A 20,631-nucleotide genomic window follows, 5' to 3' on the forward strand; every position below is an offset into this window, starting at 1 on the left:
CTCGTGCCCCTCGTTCAAGTTCGCTGATGACACAAGCTTAGCTGGCTGTATATCTAACAATGATGATAGTTATTACAGGTGTGAAATTGATAATTTTGTGAAATGGTGCGATCAAAATTTTCTACACCTCAATGTTACTAAAACTAAAGAGATGGTGATTGATTTTAGTCGTAGGCACAATGAGCCACAACCAGTGTGCATTAAGGGAAAAACAGTCAACAGAGTGTGTAATTGCAAATATCAAGGTCAAATTTTTGACAGTAAGTTAAACTGGAAGGAAAACACTACAAATATTATTAAAAAAGCTCAACCACGCCTGTATTGCTTGCGCAAGTTACGGTCTTTTGAGGTAAATCCTAGTATTTTGTACACTTTTTATTCATCTACTGTACAAAGCGTCTTAATGTTTGGAGCTGTTTGTTGGGGTGGTACATCTCAGTCCAGGAGAAAACTAGATTGGAAAAGGTAATTAAAAAAGCTAGTAAAGTGGTTGGGCGGAAATTATGTTCATTTGATGAAATTTACATAGACAAAATGATTTATAAGAGAAATGCCATCCTCAGTGATGAGACACATCCCTTGTACAAAGAATTTGATAGTCATCGTATCGAAAGAAGTGGTAGATTTAGAGTGCCCTTTGCACACACACACCGTTTTAAGCATTCCTTTATACCAAGAGCTATTTTAACTACAATCTCAAATCAAGCAGAGCAGATTTCTAACCAAGTTTGTTTTCGTCACATTTTTATGTTTGTGTGTGAACGTGTTTGACTTTTTATTCTTTGTTGCCTTTTTGCTTTTAAGCAGATATTGTAATTTCTCTATGGAGATCAATAAAGTACCCGTACTTATTATTATTATTATTATTATTATTGGTCAAGAAGATCTCTACCATTCTCTAACATCATTGCAGTGTTGCTGCCAGGAATTTTAGATCAGGGGACACTGTGTCCCACTACCAATTATTTTTGGGACATTTTGTACATTTTGGGGACAACAAGCAGTTGTCAATCAAATTTTGCATTATTTCGGAACACATTAGTTTCACTGAACAAAATTCAAGCTACTGGGACCGCGTCGCTATGCTTGAATTTCAGGCAATTGAAGCAGTAAACCATATCTGCCGCAAATCATAACTCAGACGGACTACATTCAAGCAAATCATGATATCAAGTGGAGCGTTTTAATTACTTTTAATCATAGATCTAGCTCCGAAAGTACACAATAATTATGCAAAACAAAGATCATCGTCCGTAACAGATATTACTTGTAGACTACACCCATCACAGTTGACTCACAAGTGGGCCCAAGGTGACTGGCAACATAAGAGTGCATGACAACGGATTCCATTTTTGGGACATTGTCGCAAGGGCGCGTCCTGGCAGCAATTAACACTGATCATTGTCTGCATTCTTGAAACATTCTTGAACTTCTTCCATTGTTTTCTGTTCCAAATAAAATAGTCACAAAATATCAACATTGCTATCTTTAAGCTACAATCATAAATTCATTCACAATAACTTGTCTCATTTTACATTTTACATTCATTTTACAGCACTGTGATTACTATATTTCTTTAATGCAGTCTTTTGATAGAATAATGTCAAAATGTCGTTATCAACTTTTCATTACTTAACAGTCTGTACGTGCAATGTTTCTAAGTTTTAACTTTAGACAAAATCCATTTGCCAACAATAACAACATGTTGTACACAAAACATTGCAAGTTGTCACAAAAGATTGCACCTTGTACATAAACATTGCAAGTTTTCACAAAAGATTGCAAGTTTACACAAACAACTACAAGTTATGACAAAATATTGCGAGGCGTACATGAAACATTGTAACTTGTACAAAAACATTGTAAGTTGTCACAAGAGATTACAAGTTGTGCCAAACATTACCTGTTGTCATAAAACATTGCAACTTGTACACAAAACATTGCAAGTTGTGACAAAATATGCAAGTTGTACATAAAATATTGAATCTTATACATAATGATTGTGCTTGCAAGTCTGACACTTTGTATGATCATCATACTTTATGGTGCAGCAGGACATATTCAATCATTAAATAAATAAATAAATAAATAATTTATTGTTTAAAGACCACTACACAAAACTGTCTCAGCGGTCTGTACAGTACAGTAACAATTAAAAATATAAATTAAAACATAGGGCCAAAGTCCCTGAAGCTACTATAGACATGGATACAAAATTAAGTATTCCTGACTGTATGAAATTATCTCACTAAGGTCATCCTAGGGACATGTAAACCAAATATTAAAGCTGTCTGACCAGCGGTTTTGAAAAAACAAGCGACTCAACAGTTGACAGAGCTCTGCTGTGTTATGTAGAGAATAACTTTTTGTGACACATGTATTGATGAAGAAGGTGTCTGACCAGCGGTTATGAAGAAGAAGATTTTTTACCAAAAACACCTTTTTTGGCATTAATTTGCCTATTTTCATCAATATCAAAAAATTAAAAAAAATAGTTTCTCAAAATCATATTTTTCATCTGCACAACAAATATCAAATCAGTAAGTACTGCGGTTCTCAAGATATTTGAGTGGACGGACGCCTCACAAACGGACATACATACATACATACATACATACATACATACATACATACATACATACATACATACATACATACATACAGACTGACGACGGACGCCGGACGGATACCCATCCCAATAGCTTCTATAGACTATAGTCTATAGTAGCTAAAAAGTAAAAAGAAAGTGTAACAATCAAATTAAAACGATTCAGAAAGAAATTTAATAAAAAAAATTAAATTTAAGATCAGAAGAAAAAAAAAAGTGAACTGGCATACCGGTAATAGACTAAAACCATACACTTTAAAAATCACACAGTCTAGTATAAGCAGTAGCAGTCGCGAAAAATAAAAGTTTTCAAAGATTTCTTAAATAAAACAAATTCCTTCACGATCCGGAGCTCAATTGGCAGACTATTCCAAAGCTTAGGTGCGTAAACGCTAAAAGCCCTGTCACCATATATTTTTGAAGGTTGCTTTCCCTGATCTTTGATTGAAAACGGACAGAGTCTAACACCTGCACTGTTTCTTGTATTACGAACTGGACATTCAATACTTAAAAGTTCTGCTAGGTATGATGGCGCTGATTTACAATGAATTACTTTAAAAATAAGACACAAGATTTTAAAACGTACACGGTGTTCAATTGGAAGCCAGTGTAATTCCTTAAGTATGGGTGTAATATGACTGCTGAACTTCCGCCTGGTTACTAACCGAGCAGCAGAATTCTGGATGTGTTGAAGTTTGCTTAATTTGTATGCAGGTACACCATAAAATAATTTAATTAAGCAAAACTACTGAAAATTGTTTACAAAAGTTTGTCTCCTTTAGCCCTTTCATGATCATAGTTTTGCTAAAGCCCACTTTAATCAACATCGAGTGTGGTCCGGTTCATTATAAATAGGGGTGAACAGGATGATTAGACTGTAATTGTACCTATAATCTGGATCTTTGTTGAGTTGGTTGAATGTCTCCACTTCATGTATCCAATCTATTTGCTCGCTCGCACTAATCAAGTCACGAAATTTATCCATAAGGTCATCCATGTTGTTACTGACTTCAAATTTATCTCCAAGAGCACCCTCTTCCTTTAATTCAATCATTAAGCAAAACTACTGAAAATTGTATACAAAAGTTTGTCTCCTTCAGCCCTTTCATGATCATAGTTTTGCTAAAACCCACTTTAATCAACATCGAGTGTGGTCCGGTTCATTATAAATAGGAGTGAACAGGATGATTAGACTGTAATTGTACCTTATAATCTGGATCTTTGTTGAGTTGGTTGAATGTCTCCACTTCATGTATCCGATCTGTTTGCTCGCTCTCACTAATCAAGTCACGAAATTTATCCATAAGGTCATCCATGTTGTTACTGACTTCAAATTTATCTCCAAGAGCACCCTCTTCCTTTTTTCAGATTCTTGACTCTCTCAGGTGCTTGCAAATCAAGAAAATAATTCATCCCATCAAAAAACAAAACCACTGACAAAGGACAGAGAGATTTGATAAGTAACCAGGCTTAGAGATACAAGTGGTATTTCTGATAACCAGGCAATCATTTGCAGTTTTAATTAGTGTCCTTACTTTCAAATACCATTTTGTAACTCATTTTCAGCATAACTTTCAGGATCAATGAAATCTCTGCCTTCAAGTTCACGTACAATCTTCCTTGCTTTCTTCAGCAGATCTTTAAGATCAGTATCTCCATTTTTGCCAATTTCACCAGCTTTCATTTGGGCACTATTCACAGCATCTGTGCAGAGCATGAAAACATTGAAGTCATAATTGAAAACAAATCTGTTGTAATATCAGCATTGAAAACGGTACTGATACCCTTGTCAATCATCTATGCAATGTACTGACTCAGTATGCCCAAGGGATGGCGGTACAAACAAATCAGCGTTTACAAAAACATGTTTGGAAATACACATTGTCACATACCATTATTTCTATGCACATTTGTGAACACGCTTTTGTTGCCGCGGTCCCTAAATGCCTTTGAATTCCGGGTTTGACCTATTGTCGAGATCGCCGAGAAGTTAACCAAAAGCTTGAAAAGAGAACGAAAAATGTCCAATAACTCTTTTCCAAACATGTTATTTCTTTGTCTTACTTTGTCCTCAATGACATAATGATAAGTTGATAATGTATATTTCACTCTGATACATGTTAAATAAAAAGCAAATAAATACTTTAACAGAACAATAAATATCAACTACATGAAGCCAGGCAAAAAACCGCAAGTAGCTGCCAATACTAGCAATACTAAATGAAAGAGAAGATAGTAACGATAAGAATGATATCTTTGTTCATGTACTCAATGGCACTAGCGACAGTGAAGATGAGGATTGACAGTGGTGATGATGTTACACAGTAGTTTTCTACGGTCGTTACCAGAGGTGGAAGGAGAGGCTGGGTCACGGAGAAATGTTCTCGAGATACCATTATTAGTGCACAGGATCTAGGACAAAACTGAACTGTTGTGAATTCATCCTCTGTATTATCACGAAAATTATATTTTAATTGACTTCAGTTCAACAACTATTTGGACATTTAAGGTAGCGACTCGGGTTCATTGTCACTTATTTTCAATCCTCATTTTCACAAAGAAGACGTGGTCACACACCCGAACATGTGGTACTTTTCTATCTGCTCGGTCACCGAAGAGTTCAGAAAATTTGTTAGTTTTTTAAAAACAGTGCGCATACGGCTGTTTTACTCAAAAACACGTGTTTTTTTAGTTTTTTTACTAAAAAAAGTGTAAGTACAAATCTCCAATCGGCCTTGGTGATCTGTTTAGGGACTGGTCAGTTTCTTCAGCCTGGGGGGGGGGGCCGGTGGATTCATGGGGGGGGTCACCCTGTTTTTGACTTTGGTGATAGGGGGGGTCACCATGTTTTTGAAATGCCCAATAGGGGGGGTCAGTGTGTTTTTGAATTTTGACACAGGCTCATCATTGCCTAAAATGCTAGTGTCAGCCACAAAATTCATCATTCAGTTGTATTTTTCGGCGCGGCCTTCGGGCGCGTAACTTTAATTAATAATCAGTCATATTTTTCAGCACGCCCAACTTTAACATATCAAGCATACATACATCAGAGATATCTGTATGTTCAATATTTTTCAGCGTGCTCTTCAAGCTCATTACTTTAATATATCATACATCTTTCAGCATGCCCTTCAGGTGCATGACTTTAATATACAAGGCATATATATCAGAGATATCAGGATGTTTCATATTTTTTGGCGCGCCCTTCGGGCGCCATACTTTCAGAGATATCTTGATGTTTGCTAAGTGAAAGTGTACCATTATGAAATCTGCATTTCATATGAAAAGGATGACAAATTCCTGATACTTTTCTGTTCTCTCTGTGAGAATTCAGTATGAGAAAGCAACATGCACAAATATTTCACAATATATATTTGATACAGTGACTTATTTTAGAGATAGAAAAATGACAAGATATCTTTCCTTCTCATTGATGCAATTATTTTCCTTTGTTTCATAGGTTTTCTGTAGAAAGATGCTTTTTTATGAACAAAATAACAGTTAAAAAAGGTAGTTTTTGTCATTATTAGCTGTGCTTTTATGGTTTCAATGTTACACAAGAAAAGGTCCTCTCAGACACTGTACACATCAGATTTGGCTAAAAAAGCTCTCTATGGCTCCTCAGTAGATTTAATTGGATGGTTGGCAAGTCTTAACACCCATCAAAGTTTTTGATTCACTGCTTTTTCCTCTTTGATATTAATGATTGACATCCATTTCTGTACAACAGTTCAGGACATCTGGTTAAGCAGAGAAAGTGTGAAATACATTCACAGCTCATTCAAAATACAGCTCATTCAAAATGTACTGTATTTAAACTTTAAGATTGACACTTTGAAATTCCTATCTTACAACTGACATGTCAACAATTCACTAAAACATAGAATGACTATTTAAAATATAAATATATGTAAAATGTAAAATATATATATATATATATATATATATATATATATATATATATATATATATATATATATATATATATATATTTATATATAATTTATGTCCATCTTTTGTTTTACCTTTGTCGAGCCGGGGGGGGGGGTCACCCTGTTTTAGAAATTTGGAATAGGGGGGGTCACCCTGTTTTCAAAATTTGGAATAGGGGGGGTCAGCCACTTTTTGACTTCGGCAAAAAATAATCCACCGGCCCCCCCCCCCCCAGGCCGAAGAAACTGACCAGTCCCTTACGGCAATCGACGGCTGGGTATACTGGGCAAAAAACCGTGTCCCGGATTTTTGAAATTCGCTTTTGTTTTCGCACAATGCACCTTCAAAGTGTCAACTTGACGTTTTTTGCATAAATTATCGGCCTTTGTTCACGTTTGTCAGGACATCTTCAGTTCCAGGCCTTTATCGGAAATCTGAGACACGGTCTTTCAGATATATTCATTCACTGTCCACAGGTGAAAGATCAGGCTAGTCTGTCCAGGCGCCGCCGACTTATACTTATTTGAATAATGTACGCACTGCCAAAAACGGAACTGAGGAAATCGACGATTTGTGTAAACGACCTATGCGTCACACATTGTGACCAAGAAGTCCGACTCGCGCACTATTTTCTGCGAATTTTCTTACACCAGGACTAAATTGAAATATTTAGAGTCAGTTTTGGGAATTTTGAATATGTTTAGGATTGCAGATCGTGTAAAAATAGAAAGAAATTATACACTGAACTGGCAAATGCTTAGTGCCAGCAGTGGGTGGTATTTACACAACAAACACAGAGGGGTAATTAGCGATTTAATCCATTTTGGAACGTTTAACTAGCATATTAACTGTATACTGTTGTCTCAACGGTTACAATCTGGTTACCAGAGTTCACAGTCAAGACGAAGACGTCGAAACTTGCGTAAAAAGTCTATCCGATCGAGACTTATGTGCTGTCGTCGCGCGATCGCGTCGGGCATTCACTTGTTCTTGACTCAAGTTGTCTACTTCCTGTCTCGCGATCGGCAATTTATGCATGTTCTTTGTGAAAAGTGATTGTCAAGTTCCTGTTAGCGCAGACACAGTGCGAACGGGACGTCACTTGCTAGTTTTCCTACCTCAAGATGAGACGAACACACGTAACTCTTGACAACATAAAATGTATGTCGTATTTCTTAGCTTTTGCACCGCACTGCAAACTTGTCGCCCTTCGTTACGACGGGAGAGATTGACTCGTGTTATTTTTTCAAACTTTATTTATATGTGTTCTTGTACCGATTTTATCAAACTAATAATAATCACGCCGTAGCGTAGAACAGTGCAGGCTGTCATCGACAGCGTGTTCCGAGAGACAGAGTATCGACTAGTCTACAGTGGAGTCACTCGACTTGCGCAATACCAGCGCACACATAATTACAAGTATTTCGAAGATTTTTACTTGTAGTCAAACTTTCGATGACTGACCTCATATAGCAAAAATTGCTAGTTTCAGCACTTCTAGAAGTTGAGCGGGGTTTGTTTTACGTTCAGTGTTGAGGTCCAGCTAGCAGCTGTGGAGTCTGCGGGTAATTGATAAGTTTAGACAACACGCACACAAGAATCATTTGTGAACCCTCGCAATTCACGTTTGACGTAATTTAATTTTTGGGTTATATTTAAAGAAAGAAAAGGCATGAAATAAAAAAATATTTGCATTTCGTTTCGAAAAATTAGCAGATCGGTGAACTTGCTCTTGTGAATCTACATTATGTGTGTATGAACTCCTGCACTGGCTTGGGAAACTCCTTGACATAAATGTCGCGTGTTGTCGGGTACGGTGTTGTTCAAGGTTTCTCAGCAGACACCGTGACGAAAAGACTGCACGATAGAAAACTCGAGTTTAAAAATATAAAAGAACACGATACTAACACCAAGCATGTACAGCAAGCGTGATAAAATTATCGCAACTAACAGAAGTTTCATCTCGCTCAGGCTAATTTTGGACTCGGGTATGTAATCAGCATAGCCTAATATGTTCGAAAAGCAGCGTGTCAAATACTTTCAAAGTTGTTGAACTGAGCACGTCTCCGTTATCGTCTGCGTCCTTGGCCAAATCTGACTCTTCACTGCATTCTTGATCGTTATTGCAGGGAGTATGAGCCAAAGTCGGTCTGTTTACATTTAAATCAACCTTTGCGCAAGTTGCCGTCTTTTTCAGGTCCGCTTTTGTGGACCTCGCTTGCTTTTTCGACGGTACGGAGCGCGAGCGCCGGCTTTGGTCAGCTCGACGTACCGATACATGCGGAGTTCAAAACGCTGAGCCTAACGTTGAAGCTAGCGCATGCGCATTATACCGCAAAGCCTATACATAATCTCTGCGTGTTTATCAAAGATATCGTGGTCGGTAATCCGCGACCGTTAAGACAAAAGGGAAATAATGGCACGCGGTGTAGCTGATAGTTTGCCATTTTAGTGATATTTCAGGAATTTCCCGGTACGATGTGACCCAACACCTTTCCCCAAAAGAAAGACCACGTTTCAGTGGTTCGAAATTTGAAATAAAAAAAAAATGCTAAAATTGACCTTTGAACCTGAGTCGCATCGTTAACCATACCATAATGACATGCTACCCATCCAAATTCAACAATACTATATGATCTGAGACTGGTTATTAGGTGAGCTTTTATATCTACATATTGTTACATGGGCTAAGGTAAGCCAAAATTTCTGTGTAAGAGAGGGGTTACTCAAATTCATCATGGTTGGCTAGGGTGTGACTCAAAATTTCGGAGTTTCTAATGTAATTCCTCTGACCCCCCCCCCCCGGCTGTAAATAATGATGGCTCCCTAAACAGCTGTGTATGTCTGAGTCAAGAACAACCAGATCCAGTACGGCTGATATCTCAGTGAAAATTTAGAAACAACAATGAAGCTACTGCTAAGAAATTTACAGACTCTTGGCTTTTGATGCATCAGTTTTGAGCTTTTATACCGGTAAAAAGGCATTCTGAATACAGCGGTAAATTTCCTCCCAAACGCGAAAGGCGAAGACGCAGGCATTCTGCAATGGACGCTGTCAACTTTACCTTGCTGCAGGCCCCACGCCAATCTCGGCCCGGCCCCACTGCACTTGTACAGTCTACTACCTCCATGCAGTACAGTCTTACAGGACTAGTAGCCAGCCAAACGCAAGAAAAAACGACGCGGCAGTGTAAAATCCGTAGGTCAGAACCATTGATCATAAATTTACAGAACAAGTGATGTTTAAAACTTTTGTATTGATCACTTCATTTAGGTTTATGTGAACGACTTTCTCATCGAGCTGCGTGTCTGCGTGTATAAATCGTCCCGGGCATTGTCCATGCAAATTTGGGGCCTGCCTTAGCTCCCTCCAATCGTCTCTAGACTACAGCCAAAATCACAGTCCTAAGCAAATTGTGCAGTTGTGAAAGTCAGATATATGTATCATGAATTCTTTCCAAAAGTAAGTAAACAACAGAATCAAACCAAGAGGTTACATGTAGATTGCTGTCGGGCGGGGTGCGCTTTGGACGACTTTGCAGTGAGGCCGAGATCTCTCGTGTTCGAACTTCTACCACCATGCCTGGAGCTCCGTCGCATCGCAGCTAGTCGGTAATTGCACTACGGTAGTCCTTGTAAGGATTAGATACCTGTTGCGTTCGATATTATTTGGAAATACTTTTAAATTTAATAAGTAAGATTTTTGTACTGCATTCAAGATACAATTTGTAACTTTCTGAGCGTTTTCAGTTACAGCGATGACATGCGAAGTTGATAGGCTGTGTTGCCTGTAGCGTAGCCCTGCCGTACATTAAACTTCGTTTGAGTAGACTGAGCAGAATCAGTCCCTTCATTATTTTCAACGAAATTTAATTATACTCCATAATGGAAGAAACGACTAGTTCAATGATTACGATGGTGAAGTATTGAATTTTTATGTATATATATTTTTCTCTCTCAATTCATTCAGCAAACTTGATCTCCGTGTACCGTCGGTCACAACGTGGAATGCAGTGCATGAAGCTTACAATCGACTGCCTCCATCTTTAGTTTAGCTGTTCAAAAACGTTTGTTTGCACGGCCCATTATAGTCGGAACAATCTGTAAACACATACATATTTATATCTTTCCGGTATTTCACCCAACTTTCGCCGTTTTAAGCCGAGACTCCAGTTTCGATGGACCAGACCTTTTCAAAGAGCGTAGGTTTCTATGGACACCACAGTAAAATTTGCGTAGATGTGGTTGAGCATGCGCAGTGGTGTGATTACGTTTCATTTCGTGTGTCAACAAAGCCTGACTTCTGGTCCGGACAAGAAGTCATTTTTCACTCCTTTTATTGTTAATCGTACACATTTGTGAGGCGAGCTGGGCATGCAAACCATGCGATTCAACATTAATTATGGTCTACTTTCACATACTGAGGATGTCATTTTAATCAAAAATATGAAAAAAATTGTTAAAAGTTACAAATACAGCGGCTTTAAGTTAATAACCCTGGTGTTTTTTAAATAAAAATACTGTACCTGAAATGTTTCCAATTTTGCACCATCCGAACATAGTTTTAGTATAGGATAAAGCCCGAGTATGAGGGCTCTTCTAGTATATAAAGTCCAACCCAATGATAAAATGTCGAGGCCGCAGGCCGAGACATTTTATCGTAGGGTTGGACTTTATATACCAGAAGAGCCCGAGTATGAGGGTTTTATCCGACTTAAAAACTATCGCCCCTAACTGATATATTTTTGTTTTCAATGTGTTTACGTCAACCGTCCCGCTTGTCAATGTAACATGTTTAGGATATGAATTAAAACTATTATTGTGAAACAGCCTTTCAATGTAATGGAACATCCTATAAATGCCCTAGGGCACATTAGTTTATGTTTGTACCACAGCAGATTTTGTGAAATAGCCTTCCAAAGTAATGGACCATCCTATAAATGCCCTAGGGCACATTAGTTTATGTTTGTACCACAGCAGATTTTGTGTTGCAGCTGGTTTCCGCTGTGTTACCAAATTTGAATATTACAACGTCCCAGATGTCTACAGAATATGACATGTTCACTTTTGATTGGACAGTACTTTATTACGGCGCTGTCATTTGTTTCTGGAATTTGGTGACCAAGGCTTTATGAGTAGATAAAACACCCTGAATTGAGCACTCTGATTGGTCAATCAACAGTAGATAGTTTTTAAGTAACAATATAATCATGTGTAAACCAAAAATAAACATTGGTTATCGTCTTAGTCAATAAAATTTTTATGACACATTTGAAAAAAGAATGAACAATAGTAATAGTGATGAGTCCTCTAACAATTAGTAACAATATAATCATGTGTAAAGCAAGAATAAACATTGGTTATTGCCTATGTCAATAACATTTTATAACACGTTTTGAAACAAGAATGAAGAATAAATAACAGTAATTGTGACGAGTTGTCCAACAATCAGGAACAATATAATCATGTTTAAACCAAAAACAAACATTTAGTTATTGTCATTTTTGTTATTGTTTTAATGAACCAAATTTTATAATAAGTTTAAAACAGGTCACTAATCATGTGTAAAGCAACAATAACCATCATGTCTTAGTCAATGAAAATGTTTTATAAGACATGTTTAAATGAGGAATCAAAAATAAATAACAGTAATTATCATATAAGTACACTAACAATTAGTAACATTGTTACCATGTTTGAACCTAGAGTAAGCATTGATTAATGTCTAGAATAGACATGTTTAAATTAGGAATCAAAAATAAAGAACAGTAACTACATGTATTATATAAGTACACTAACAATTAGTTACCATTTGAACCTAGAATAAGACATGTTTAAATGAGGAATCAAAACAAAGCACAGGAACTATCATATAAGTACACTAACGATTAGTAACATTGTAGCCATGTTTGAACCTAGAATAAGACATGTTTAAATGAGGAATCAAAATAAAGAACAATAACTATCATATAAGTACACTAACAATTAGTAACATTGTTACAATCAAAAACAAAGAACAGGAACTATCATATAAGTACACTAACAATTAGTAACATTGTTACCATGTTTGAACCTAGTGTAAGCATTGGTTAATGTCTTAGTCAATCAAAATGATTCTAAGGTATCTTTAAACCAAAAATCATGAATAAACAACAGTAATTATCAAGGTCAACAAAACTTGTTTTCAACACCTGTTCATAACAAGAATCAAGAATGAACAACAGCAATTGTCAGAAGTGGAAGATGCACTGTCTTTTGAGAGGAAAGCTCTGACTTGTGTTACACATGTTTCCTGGTTTGCTGTGCTGTGACTCAAGAATAGGAATAGGTATGGGGTAATATTTAGGTAGCTATTTGAAGGCCTACTATCAGCAACTTTTCAGTTTCCCATGCCCACTTCATAAATTATCTATTGGAGTAATCAGTTTATTGTCAGATGTTGTCTTATGACAAAATTAACATGGTTTGTCAAAGTATTTGGTGACCTACATGTGATAAATACCATTTAATCATGATGTATTCTTTATGGTCAGAACTACTGAGAGCGCTGTCACTCAAAATATGTTTTCCTAGCATTTTGCCTGATCTTTGTTTTTTAGCTGGCTTGCTGATCATTAATGAATGCCTCAGAGGAATAGTACTGGTAATATTCATGTCAGCTTCATAAGATGCTATATTGGAATGTTGTGTACATGTACATCAGAAAATTACATTTCTGAAGGTGAACAGATTGTTACTGAAGTCCCGACAATGAAAAATGATACTTCATGCAAATTTTATCTGGATTAAAGTGGATTATAACTAGGCTTCGTTCAAAGGAAGTTGTAGATATACTGCCAATTACATGTTTGTTCTCACTCTACTGTCTATGATTCAACATCAGTTTGTGTGTTGTTGTATGAAATATTACAGTATTGATACTTAAGTGCCAATGTGGCCTTGTCAGTGAAGGATAGTGTATCAGTCTGAGTACCAATACAGTGATTTATGGTCAGTTTGGGTAAATGACAAGATTTTATTTGTGGTGATATCATATGTGATTTTGAATGAGCCAACATGTGTGAGGATTGAAGATGTTATTTGGTTGGCTGAAAAGGCCTGATGAGGGTTGCTGCCAGACAAATTGAAGTCATGGTGGTTGAGTGTGTCAATATATGCACTGAGAGAGGACCTTGCGAAGGAGAGAGTAGATTTTAAGCAGGTGGGAGCTTTTTAAAAACAGTGCCATCACATGGGCATTTTGAATACCAAGGAATGGCCCTTTGACCATATATGGGCATATTTAAATTACAGATGACTGTATAGCTTTAAAGCTTCATTACCAAATGTTTTTGATTGACTTACTTCACCAATAAGATGCCACAATGGTAGGTACTGGTTGGGTATATTTCCAGCCAGAACAAACATCGCCACCTGAACCCACAGCTTAAACTCTCTACCAGCAAATGACTGGTACTTATGGATGAACGATGGAGATAGAGTTCTTTTGAATGCAGTCCAGTCCCAGGCCTGTTAATACATAAAAGAAATACCAGCTCTTTAACTTTACATTATGAGCTATCTTCAATGGTTTTAGCTCAAAGAGATTTACCTGTGGTTCACTGACTGAGTAACTATGTGCAGGTGTAGGTCCGTTGATGACCTTCCTGGTTGATAGCATTTTATAACAGAAAGTACACCGTAAAAATTTCGAACAAATTTTGGTCCTTAAGGTTCCAAGACAAGAAATCGACCCTTTTAATCCAATGATTCTCTGGTAATTATTGAGCTCAGAAACCCCTAAAAGTATGTATTTTCTGAAAGCCCAGATATAGGGGAACAATTTGGTCACTACAGTGTAACCATTGTTTACATAACTGTCACGTGACAGGCAATTTAAATAACCTCCTAAAAACCAGTTTTCTCTATGTCTTGTGCTTATACACTTCGAGATATCCCGTTCAACTTTGCGCGAATGCAAGCTTGCGTAATTATGTCTGGGACTTGTTTTTAATCCCTTAGATCGATTTTTATGACGCGACAACTTAGCCCTAGTCTATTGCCTTTAAGAATTTGCTACAAAAAAACTAAGCCAGATTAAAGAAATCCCTGACACAATTTTTTAGATCTTTATGGTGTCAATCGCTTGAGAAAATTTCAATAGCCAAGGATTAACAAAGAACTGACCAGGTGCGGCCAAGACAGCGACCCTCTTCACACTGCGTTAACGAGAAAAACGTTTTTGGACACTTTATCACGCTAGAGGACGAAAAAATGACTTTAAAAAACATTGACATTTGTATATCACGTTACCTTTTGATGTGAACAACTAGGACATGCAGTCATTTAAAAACAAAATTGAGAAATTTGAAGTAAAATCGAAAAATCAATCACGCTGCACGTCTTCTGTTTCCACAAATCAAGTGACAATGCATGGCTTCATGGAGTCAGACTCATGACATCATGGCTTGCACACGTGACGGGCGTAGCTTGCATTGTTATGTAAATATCTTCACTGAAGCACCTCCCCACAAACATTACGGTATGAATTTATTTTTGATTGAAGCTCGATACTTCACCGAAATGAAGCGATCTGTTAGCTTAGTCAACAATACATATATGGTGGAAAGCAACGCAAATATAGCAGCAAAAATATCTAAATGACTCGCCAGCAAATGTCGTCAGGGACAGAACAGAAGACGAATGGGAAGGAAATTGACGACTCATTCCATTGAAGATACTCGACAAGCAGTAATCACAGAAATGCAGAAAGTTGGGTATTAAAGAAGTGTTGCACTATTTTGATTGTGTGAAAATGTGCTCCTACCACTTCGTCGTCTCACCCTTTTTCTGAACCTAAGTCTTTACGGCCACAAGACCCATGTTGGTTCGCGCAAACTCTTTTTCAATTTGAACCAGTGTTCATAAAGCAGAATCACGGTCATTTTATGGGAAGATTATGAATACCGTATAGATCTATACATAATCGATCATAGCCACATGCCAAGTGTACAGTTATACCCTCAAATGAGGGAACGTATACTACTCTAGTAAACGGCCAGACTTGGGTTTGAAAATTGGAAGGCTAGATCAAACGGTGCATGTTGCATGATTGCTTATGTTATGACGGAAAATGACTTGCATTATCATCCATACTGAACCATGTTCCAGTCGTTCCTGGGCAATAGGCGTATATTTCAGGCTGAATGCCATGGATTCTAGACGTTTCCGCACCAAGTCGTTTCGGCCCAAGACGTTTCAGCCTCTCCATTTCCGGCCCAAAGTTGTTTCGGCACCGTGACTCAAGACGTTTCAACACCGCTCTAGGCTACCTTGGGGAACTAGCACTAGAGCATAATGTTACAAATCAAAGCACTAAAAAAGTATAGTGTCAACATTCACGTACATGCTTTAATCTTTGTGAGAACGTGGTAAGAAACCGTACGAAAAAAAGTCTTCATATCATTTTAAAGTCTGTGGTACAAGTTTATCGATAGCCGCCGACACGGCAAAAGTTTGAAAGCGGTGCCGAAACAGTACGGCAAAAGTCACACAAAATGTACATAAAAGTACTGCATGGTCAGAACGCAGAGGTTACGCTTACGAATATGGCGGGTCATTCAATTACTAACTAGTTTGAAAAAGCCGAAACAGGGATGCCGAAACGTCTTGGGTTATGCTTACGAATATGGCGGGTCATTCAATTACTAATTAGTTTGAAAAAAATCGAAACAGGGATGCCGAAACGTCTTGGGTTGCAGTGCCGAAACGACTTGGGACCAGAAATTGAGAGGTCGAAACGACTTGGTGCCGAAATGTTACGTCAGATTCCTACAAATGTACAAAAGTCAATCTGTCCAACTCGAAATGCTTCTTTTTCATTGTCAAACAATTTGATGTCATTTATAGGTATGACGGAGCTAAGTTGTGTGAGTGGGTAAAAGTGACATCATCTGACCGAAAGGAGAAGGGACAGAGTCAACGGAAAATCAGATGGCTATGTTATTGTACCTGGGCTCATGCTCTTTACGTTAGTATCTTTTTTTCTTTGTTTTTTCATAGAAAGAGGGATACCATGGAGGAATAAAGGCCAATTTTCACACCTCCTTGGATTTAGTTTGGCATCATATGTGGTTGCGACTAACATATCGGAAATGGAGTGATTTGAACAAAGCATCATTTTCGCCCATACGAGAGCAAAAATAGCTTTCTTCCACAATCGCAAGTTGAAATGAAAATCATATGATGGACGGTATTCTACCTATATATATTTGGCCCTCCTTTGTAAAATATCTTTCCTTGCTATCCTTGTCAAGATAAATCAAAAATACATTTTTTTACTTCACAGAAAAAGGAAGTGGGCCCCCAAGTTGTCAGTACACATTACCACCTATTGTATTGTCCTTTGTGCGTGCAGTGCTACCAAGGGATATCAAAGGAGAGATGTGGCCGGTAAGTATAAAGTTTTACATTTGTCAGTCTTATGTCACCGTGATCAAACTGATATTCGATCAACATTATAGTGTGCGAAATCGTTATATTTCCCATGTACTTAGCTACTACAACTATATCGTTTTTGTTGTTGCAGGAAGCATATGCCGTTTCTGTTCAGGAATTCTGCTCAGCTGTGTGTGAAGCAACCCTCAACGTTCGAATTTCAATTGTAATTGTTACTTTATTTCTCGTGTGTTAATATATTTATTTACATTTCAAATAAAAAGATACGTTGTCACCTAGAACACTTTGTCTGGCTGTAGGTTTAAAAACCGTACGCATAGTGCTACCAAGCTAAAACGGGCTGAATGTTTTGACACCGCAATTTTGAAAGGAATGAAAACACGATTGGAACTATTTTGGGATAATTGATTTGCAACAAAATACAAAAAATGCTTTAATCAGTTCAAAATGACATGCTAAATGTGGAAAAATTTTGAATTTTCCTTAAAAAAACGCACATTGTCATAATCATTACTAGTGAAGATTTAAAATGACAGCATATTTTTAGTTTTTGTCAGTAGACAACAGATAACCTGATATTTTTCATCAAATATGCTGAATTGTTTGACTTTCTTTCATGCGTCAAAATGCTGTTATAATGTCAGTTTGTAATTTTGCTCCCCGCAAAATCTTAAAATTCCACGATTCACATTCACACTGTCACTGAAGAATAATTGACAAGGTAATTCTTGCAGAATTGCTAACAATCTTTATTTTTCCTACACATAAAATATCATCACACATGACATTTTTCCAATATGGTACACACATCACATTACTGACAGTAAAAAATGTAAATTTTACAGTGTAAATTAAACCGAATATTGACCAGGTGTAAAAATAGAAGAATATCCATGCATAACCATGAATGACTAAATTCTGTCAGGAAAAGGAACTTACAACAGCATATTTTTCACAGAAGTACATCAAAATGAGTCAAACTCTATTAATTACTGTGAAAACTCAATTCTTCAAAGTTATTTCACACAATCAAGTAAACAATCAGTAATTTTTGCTAACTGAAACAATCTAAGTACAATTCTAAAGTCAGGGCATATTTCAAATGATCCTCACTGGTAGAAACTTTTAACTATGGCATTGTCAGACATCTGTATCTGCAGTCAGGGCATATCAAACATGACCTTCAGTGGTGAAACACTAAACTTTGACATTGGTACAATTGCAATTCTGAAGTCAGGGCATATTGAAAATGACCATCACTGGAAGACAATCTAAACTATGACATTGTTTTAATTGTTTTTTTAAAATCAAGGCAAATTTAGAATGTCCTTTACTGGCTGGCTTTGAAATTCTTATTCTGAAGTCAGGGTATATTTAAAATGACCGTCACTGGAAGACAATCTAAACTATGACATTGGTCAGACATCTGTATCTGAAGTCAGGGTCAATTTAAAATGACCTTCACTGGTTGAAACAATAAACTTTGACATTGGTCCAATTGCAATTTTAAAGTCAGGGCATATTTAAAATGACCGTCACTGGAAGACAATCTAAACTATGACATTGGTCAGACATCTGTATCTGAAGTCAGGGTCAATTTAAAATGACCTTCACTGGTTGAAACAATAAACTTTGACATTGGTCCAATGCAATTTTAAAGTCAGGGCATATTTAAAATGACCGTCACTGGAAGACAATCTAAACTATGACATTGGTCAGACATCTGTATCTGAAGTCAGGGTCAATTTAAAATGACCTTCACTGGTTGAAACAATAAACTTTGACATTGGTCCAATTGCAATTTTAAAGTCAGGGCATATTTAAAATGACCGTCACTGGAAGACAATTTAAACTATGACATTGGTCAGACATCTGTATCTGAAGTCAGGGTCAATTTAAAATGACCTTCACTGGTTGAAACAATAAACTTTGACATTGGTCCAATTGCAATTTTAAAGTCAGGGCATATTTAAAATGACCGTCACTGGAAGACAATCTAAACTATGACATTGGTCAGACATCTGTATCTGAAGTCAGGGTCAATTTAAAATGACCTTCACTGGTAGACACAATAAACTTTGACACAAGTAAAATTGCAATTCTAAAGTCAGGGCATATTTAAAATGACCGTCACTGGAAGACAATCTAAACTATGACATTGGTCAGACATCTGTATCTGAAGTCAGGGTCAATTTAAAATGACCTTCACTGGTTGAAACAAACTTTGACATTGGTCCAATTGCAATTTTAAAGTCAGGGCATATTTAAAATGACCGTCACTGGAAGACAATCTAAACTATGACATTGGTCAGACATCTGTATCTGAAGTCAGGGTCAATTTAAAATGACCTTCACTGGTAGACACAATAAACTTTGACAAAAGTAAAATTGCAATTCTAAAGTCAGGGCATATTTAAAATGACCATCACTGGAAGACAATCTAAACTAGGACATTGGTCAGACATCTATCTGAAGTCAGGGTCAATTTAAAATGACCTTCACTGGTTGACACAATAAACTTTGACACAAGTAAAATTGCAATTCTAAAGTCAGGGCATATTTAAAATGACCGTCACTGGAAGACAATCTAAACTATGACATTGGTCAGACATCTGTATCTGAAGTCAGGGTCAATTTAAAATGACCTTCACTGGTTGATACAATAAACTTTGACACAAGTAAAATTGCAATTCTTAAGTCAGGGCATATTTAAAATGACCATCACTGGAAGACAATCTAAACTACGACATTGGTCAGACATCTGTATCTGAAGTCAGGGTCAATTTAAAATGACCTTCACTGGTTGAAACAATAACTTTGACATTGGTCCAATTGCAATTCTAAAGTCGGGGCATATTTAAAATGACCGTCACTGGAAGACAATCTAAACTTGGACATTGGTCAGATATCTGTATCTGAAGTCAGGGTCAATTAAAATGACCTTCACTGGTTGACACAATAAACTTGGACACAAGTAAATTGCAATTCTAAAGTCAGGGCATATTTAAAATGACCATCACTGGAAGACAATCCAAACTAGGACATTGGTCAGACATCTATCTGAAGTCAGGGTCAATTTAAAATGACCTTCACTGTGTGACACAATAAACTTTGACACAAGTAAAATTGCAATTCTAAAGTCAGGGCATATTTCAAATGACCATCACTGGAAGACAATCTAAACTAGGACATTGGTCAGACATCTGTATCTGAAGTCAGGGTCATTTAAAACGACCTTCACTTGTTGACACAATAAACTTTGACATTGGTCCAATTGCAATTCTAAAGTCAGGGCATATTTAAAATGACCATCACTGGAAGACAATCTAAACTATGACATTGGTCAGACATCTGTATCTGAAGTCAGGGTCAATTTAAAATGACCTTCACTGGTTGACACAATAAACTTTGACACAAGTAAAATTGCAATTCTAAAGTCAGGGCATATTTAAAATGACCATCACTGGAAGACAATCTAAACTAGGACATTGGTCAGACATCTGTATCTGAAGTCAGGGTCAATTTAAAATGACCTTAACTGGTTGAAACAATAACTTTGACACCAGTAAAATTGCAATTCTAAAGTCAGGGCATATTTAAAATGACCATCACTGGAAGACAATCTTAACTAGGACATTGGTCAGACATCTGTA

At 37.0% G+C, this 20,631-nt stretch overlaps 2 long non-coding RNA genes across 4 annotated transcripts; one reads left to right on the forward strand and one right to left on the reverse strand.

The window, feature by feature from the left end:
• Positions 1-1,161: 1,161 nt before the first annotated feature.
• Positions 1,162-14,192, reverse strand: LOC139126871 (uncharacterized). Of its 3 annotated transcripts, XR_011550843.1 has the most exons (4): positions 13,886-14,184; positions 4,144-4,312; positions 3,814-3,996; positions 1,162-1,445 (listed from the first exon to the last, which is right to left on the reverse strand). It is a non-coding gene; the product is annotated as an uncharacterized lncRNA (long non-coding RNA). The 3 variants fall into 3 exon arrangements; XR_011550842.1 differs by having other exon boundaries at positions 1,162-3,996; positions 13,886-14,192; XR_011550844.1 differs by having other exon boundaries at positions 1,162-3,996; positions 4,221-4,312; positions 13,886-14,191.
• Positions 14,193-16,399: 2,207 nt separating this feature from the next.
• Positions 16,400-17,176, forward strand: LOC139126868 (uncharacterized). The gene is made up of 3 exons (XR_011550840.1): positions 16,400-16,550; positions 16,869-16,972; positions 17,109-17,176. It is a non-coding gene; the product is annotated as an uncharacterized lncRNA (long non-coding RNA).
• Positions 17,177-20,631: the final 3,455 nt, after the last annotated feature.

This window comes from Ptychodera flava, unplaced genomic scaffold (genome assembly GCF_041260155.1).
Source record: "Ptychodera flava strain L36383 unplaced genomic scaffold, AS_Pfla_20210202 Scaffold_143__1_contigs__length_115768_pilon, whole genome shotgun sequence".
Lineage (NCBI taxonomy): Eukaryota > Metazoa > Hemichordata > Enteropneusta > Ptychoderidae > Ptychodera > Ptychodera flava.